The following is a 6,884-nucleotide window of genomic DNA, read 5'->3' on the forward strand; positions in this document are numbered from 1 at the left end:
TCAGACTCAACATCTCAGCTCAGAAATCAGTTTCTAGGTCCTTCTACAGCTGCACAATACATGCCATAGTAAATAAATACATTTTCAAAATTGCGCTTGTATGTTGCACAAAGTAGGTTCAATTTTTCAAGGTAGACATACGTCCATATTGTATGTTATTTCTCGGTCAGAAACTTGGATTTAAGTTTAACATGATTTGTACCAAAACTGTCACAATCCCAAGGCACTGTCTCACTTGATTCCTTACTTCAAAATTCCCTGCCTCTTCTGGGTCAGGACTATCTCTGTCCATGCTATAAGCTTGTGTTGGTTCTTTATTCAATCAGCTTAAAATGAGCCTATTTCAAGTATCCACACTGGATCTCACAGGCCATTTGTGTTGCAGCCTTTTGCCACTTTCAAGCATCCTACTAGTAAACATGCTTTCTCTTCCTTTATTTATCACCACTCGGGTGCAACAACATCTCACATACCATAGCTTATCAAAATTGGTGAGGAATGAAGAGTTCCAACATCACTTTATATTGAGCAGCCTCCTTGTGGTATATAGTTTCTTAGAGGAAAAGTCCTAGTCCTCCGCGTTGATCATTTGGCAAAAGGAGGTAGAGGGTGGAAAGAAAGACTCCCATAAAGTCCCTAAAACTGTACTGACTTTTGTCTCAAAGTATCGCCACACCTTGTCTTCCTAAGAAGGAAATTCTACTGACGCTCTGATAGTCTGGGAACTCTGCCAAGCACCAACCTTGTAGCAGTAAATATCTGGAGGAAGACTGGGAGACTTTGAGAAAAAAGTAACAAACACTTTTAATTTTATATGGATCAGCTCACTTGTGTTTTTGTTTGACACAGGCCCAAGCTGGACCAAGGGACTAAACTGTGCCTCCAGATATACAGAAGAAATGCTGGATGTAGGACTTCTGCTTAATAGTAATGAGCATGCTTAATAAATGAACAAACAAACAGTTCATTCATACCTTAGTAGTTACTTTTTTGTTTCTTTTGTTTTTAAAATTGTTTGTCAAATAAATGAGCAGCATACAGAAATCAAAGGATAGAATCAATCCCAACCCTCAAGAAACTGGAGTGAACTGTTTGGTGACACCATCCCTGCAAAGCAAAGACAAGGGGACATGAAGCACAGCTGGGAATCCAGGGTGGGTGTTTCTAAAAGGGCATTCCAGAACTGGCTACAGCCTTTCAGCAAACCTGCTCTTGGAATGACTCCTTCAGCTTCTGAATTTAGCTGCATCTATTAAGTTTGTCTCTTCATTCCATTAGTGCCATTGCATAAAACACATTGTTGATGAGTGCTCAGTTTGAAATTAAGAATTATTTTGGAAAAGAAAAAACCCACACCCTTTATAATGAACTGAAGTCCTCTGACCAAACACACTCAAGAAAGCATTCATATACCCAGACACTGAGCCTAGTAATTAACTTGCTGCTCAAATGCCTTCCATCCAAACTCCTACCGCTACATCCTACATGAAGAAGCTGCCTTTTCCAGTACTGAAACCTTCACTAGTTGCTGGGCTCTGGAAAACAAGGTGGGGGGGAGGAAAAAAGGACTGATGGTAGAATCTCCACAGTTTGCCCTTCCAGAGCCAAAGTAAAGTACATTTATGCCTGATCCAGCCCTGGACCTCCTTTTGTGTACACAGCTAGCTTAAATTGCCCCAAGGATACAGACTAATGTAGTTGAGTGCTGACAGTTTTCCCAGACTTTCCCACAATCCCTGTGTCTCTGTATGGTTCCAAAGTCTTCCATTATTTGCTGGGACAGAAAACAGTTGTTCTTTGTTATTCCTATGAATGATTTACACACCTTCATTTTCAACTGTCACACTCACATAAACAGGCCATCAAAATAATATCTAAGTGGTCTAAGATGCAAGTTTAGACTCCTGCTGTTCCTGTTAGACGAGGATTTTCCACCACTACTGAATTTAAAGCAGAGCAACATTTAAAGGCAATTCTTTTTTAAAAAGGCAAGCACTGAGACTCCAGAAAAATAGTGATTATCTGAATATTATGAAATGTATTCAGAGATACTCCATTGTATCAATGTGTTATGAATATGCATTAAGAAAAAGCATAGGCTTGCCTACACTGAAGGATCGCAGACAAGTCATGAATTAAGATAATATGAGGTGCTGTATGTTTTTTTTGTGAAATACTTCCAACAGCCACTTATAGTCTAGTACTCTATAAACTATAAAAGCTTTAACAATTGAAACACCTGAGATTCACTGTCAACAAATGGCAGAAACAATGTCTTAAAAAATTAAAAACATCCATGTAATCTGAAGAAAGTGATACCTTTACAGATATTTGCAGTCATTTAAAGGCTTTATTTCTTTATAGGTTATATTTCTGTATTTCTGTGTAACGTGACACACACAGTAATTAGCAATAACAAGTGGCTTTGTTTTGCTTTTTCTGTGCATAGTGCTTTAATTACTGATAAGCATGGTCCCTCCATCTGATTCTACCTCTTAAGGCCCTACTTGCTTTCTAAACTGCTGCCAGACGCTATGACAAAGGTTTCAGACTTCTGTCATCACTCCTGGCTAATTCACATGATTAGTGAATGTAGGTATTGTATTTTTATCAAATTTACTATTTCTTACCAATTTTACTTTTCTCTGTACAAAATAGCTCAACTTGCTTGTGTTGATACACTTATCCATGTTCATATCACCTACCTCTTCTCTTCCAGTTTTAAGGGGCAAACATTTATTTTAGAGAGTAACAGACTCAAAGTGGAAAGAGGCTTCACTGAGTCACATAAAATCCTGCAGAGAGATTACAGTCATTTTATCTGAATCATCCTTAGTAACACCAAACAGTAGACAAGAAGGGCAGTAAAAATTAGGCGGAAAAAAAGGAAGTTTCTCGAAGTAGTCAACATAAAATCTATTCAGCCATTTTATATTTTCAAATCAGAAAAAAAATTTCTTTTACAAACACATGATTAAAGACACTTCTGAAACGTATGCCTTTTAGAGGTATCAGTCTGGGAATACGATCTCTCTCAATTATTGTGGTTTTTTTTTTTTTCCATAAAGCTTTAGTGGGGACTGTCCAGCTATTTTGAAGAGCAGACAAGATGAGAATAACACACATTTCTCATTATTAAAAATAGTAGGTAATCAAATGTGAATAATACAAGTACTGGAACAAGCAGGGGTAGGAAGCTGAAGTATGTCAGCAGAAGAGAAAATATTTAAAGTCCCACAAAAGCTGTTTAGCATTTGGTAAAATAAAATGTCACATGACAGGACAGAGTTCTCTCCCTTCTTAAAACCCATGTGTATAAATGACTGTCTCTCAGCTTCAAATAATCTTACAAATGTGGAACCAATGCAACCAACAAATCCATTTCAGGCTCACATGCTCAAGCTCAGCTGTCCATTATGCTGCTAAACGTGGGCTGCTCTTTGAGGCCAGTAGATCTCAAACCATTTCTCCCAACTAGTCCAGTTGAGAACCTTGTTCCTTCATTTCTTCTCTGCTCCTAACAAATGGGAGGGGAGTTTTAAGCCTTTGTCTTCCAACCATTAACCTGGTATGTGTAACCAAGACCCAAGAGCATTAACCATGGACCCCAGACTACTGATCTTTTTCTTCAGTGGTATAGATTGAGATTTGTCTACTCCACTCTCTTCCGCTGCCATCATGTCCCCAGCTATGACTATTTATTGTCCTGATCAGACAGGTACCTCATTTTAAGAATGTTGTTCTACAAATCACAGCTCTCTGCAGCCTGAACTAGTTCAGCCAAAACTGAGGTCAGTGTAAATGAGGGCCTGTTTAAAAAGCTTTCAGTCCTAGATCGCTTACAAAATTACATAATTTCTCTCCGCACAAACTCCACAGCTCTTCCATTTGGAGAACTGTTCTGATGGTTTGAATGAGTCAGGAAGATAAATGGACACACTCATAGAAAGTTTTATCCCATTAAGTCCTTAGGAGTTTCAATGAAATTTTAGGAGCTGGTGAGCAATGGTAGTGCTTTGTTAGAGTGCCGAAATACAAAAGGCTCTATTAACAATAATAATACACTTTTACAGCATGTTTTATCCAACAATCTCAGAGATCATTACAAACATTAATTGAGCCTAACTATAGCCTGTGATGAATTAGCATTATTATGCTAATTTTATGGATGGAAAGAAAAAAAGACAGAGAGGTTAAGTGATTCACTCAGGAACAGAACCCGGCACCATGTGCACAAGGGGGTTATCCCAACCAAGAATTGTTGACAGACAAATGCAAGTGGGATGTCAGACACAAACATTATAAAATATTTCCAAAATCATTACATGATTGCTCTGAGGAAGTGCTCATCAGCAAGGAAATAGTGTTGCTGTGGCCTTACAGCAGGTAAATTTATTTAAATTTTTCTTTTACTTTGAAATTCTCACTGGACCTTTACAAGATCATTCATAAGCACCAAGAATTTTTTATTGGTTATGCTGATTTACTCAGATACGTATGTAAAAGTCAGAGGATATTTTAAATAATGGCCAGGAGGCCTGAATCAGTCATCTGTGTTATTCACATAAATTATGACTTCAAAGAAGAGGACAGCATGACTGTATCCACTTTCTTTAAAACATAACACTAGATATAAAGTGTTAAAATAATAAAGTGTCTCTCCAAGTACCATTCCAATCTCCTTCAATATTTTCAGCTCTTGGGAAAAAACCAAACAAATGAAACCAAACATTTAAAAGCTGTTTTGACCTCCTTTTCCTATTGAATATCCTGGAAAACACTTAATCTTGCACTCATTAATCTTAGTCTTAATGTAGCTCGCAAGAGGCAAACCAGTTCCATCTTTAATAAGCATCAGGGACTCTATTTCAGACAAAAATAATCATTAGCCTTTCTTCCACCCTTTGTACCATTCATCATTTGCTCCTTACTTAACACTGGTAGTTTGTTTCGTGTGCCTGCTTGATTTTACTACTCCTTAGACTGCCTTTTCAATTATTCCTAGCACGTCTGTGATATTTGAAAAATTTTGGAACTTTAGAAATTTCTAGAATATCACAATCTTTATGCAAATGTATCTTGCTAGTCCCCAAACAAATAATTTTGATTTTAATTTTAATTAAGTCCTTAACAGTCCTTAACTTTTCATCATTAATATCCATGAAGATCCATGAACACTTGAGGCTGAAGCTGTGTCAGCCACTCTTCCCAATATGAGGTGCTTGTTCTTGACCCAGGTAAAGGGTTAAACCCATTCCTTCAAGAACCAACAGCATCATTTTTGTTTGTCCTGGTTCACTGCCTTGCTGAGCAAACACTTGTGCTGGCACAAGGAAGAGGGGTGGGAACAAATACCTGTTGCTGGGGAAGTGGCGTGACTGCCTCTTTTGGGAAGCAGCTCCTGAAAGAACTGACACCACCTTCATTGTACCTGCCACCTCTTAACACAGCCTTGTAATTAGTTCAAACTAACCAGGCAGGAGACCTTAGTGCTCCCAGTGCATGGTCCTTGTCAAAGCTGGCTGCTCCCTAGGGCCAGGAAGATAGATGGCAGCAAGTAGAGCAGGTGGCTCACCAGATGCCATCCTCCTGTGCTGAATTAAGGGAGCAGGGCAGGCTAGGGGTAGTAGTCAGGGTCAAATCAGGTCATCAGGCAAGTTCATGACAATGAGGCAGGTCCAAGGTCAGGCTGAGAAGTCTGTCTGCAGGTGAGGGTCAGACAGAGCCCTGTGACTGACAGGCAGGTCTGTGATGCCAGAGCAGGGTTGAGGTCAAGCCAGGAAGTGGCCCAGCCTAGTGATCCTCAGGCAGGACAACAGTGACAGGAGAGAGCCAAGGTCAGGCTGGGAAGTCAGTCCATAGGTCTGAGGTCAGAACAGTCCACAATGTCCAGATCAACAGGACCTGCATACAGACACAGGTATGGCTGTGGTAGAAATAGGTACATCTGACCTTAAAGAGAGCCTCTGGGCCCATGGGTTGGGCTGTGGGGGAGGCCAATAAAGGCTTACTGGTATCATCAGGGTCCCAACAATCCTACTCTTTCCTCTTCCTTGTGTCCTTCCTTGTGTTCCTCCCACCCTCCTTATTCTAGCCTTAGTGCTTATGAGGCTGCATGTGGAGTCAGACCAGCCCAATAGAAAACCAATCCTCTCTTGGTAAGGTTATTTCCCCACACTGCTATATGAACCCTAGAACTGGTGCAATGGAAGTGGCTGGAGCATGTGGTTCAGGGTTGAGAATCAATAGGCGGTGGTAGATCTGGCAGTGTGGTCTAAGTGGGGTCAGTTCCACTTGTAAAACTACACTCAGAGTCTTCTGAAATAGTATCAATATGCATTTTCAGACTGCAATTACCTCCTAATAAAGAGCAGGTGTATTGCAAGTGTCACTTCTCACAAACATCATTACAGAATTAATTTTTAAATTTATATAGCTCTACTAGGTGATCTGTATGCAGCTGGACTTGATGGTTAAAATATTCTATTCCATAGACACAGCTGTGGATCTACTTATATTTGCCTACAAGGGCCAGAAGACACTCACTGTCTCTAAGAGCATAGTATGGGCTAGAAACATTAAAATAAAGAAGAACCAGTCACAAGGAAGAAGAAAGGGAAAAGGAAACAATGTCTTTTTTTTTTTTTTAATCAGAGCTTGTTTTTTCTTTCCACACTCTGTAAAATAACCCAGCAATGCAATGCAAATTAACATTCATGGTTTTTTTAAACAATAGCCTTTGTGTTCTAAACCACACTGACAAAGCAGAACAATACAAGCAAAACATGATCACAAAATCTTTTTCCAGCAATGCACAAACCAATTTTGTTGGAAACATGTAACTGTGAGGGAATCTGTTTTGGAAAGTAATACTGTAAGTCCAG

The sequence above is a fragment of the Lichenostomus cassidix genome, chromosome 9 (assembly GCF_008360975.1).
Source record: "Lichenostomus cassidix isolate B80296 chromosome 9, HeHo_3.0, whole genome shotgun sequence".
Lineage (NCBI taxonomy): Eukaryota > Metazoa > Chordata > Aves > Passeriformes > Meliphagidae > Lichenostomus > Lichenostomus cassidix.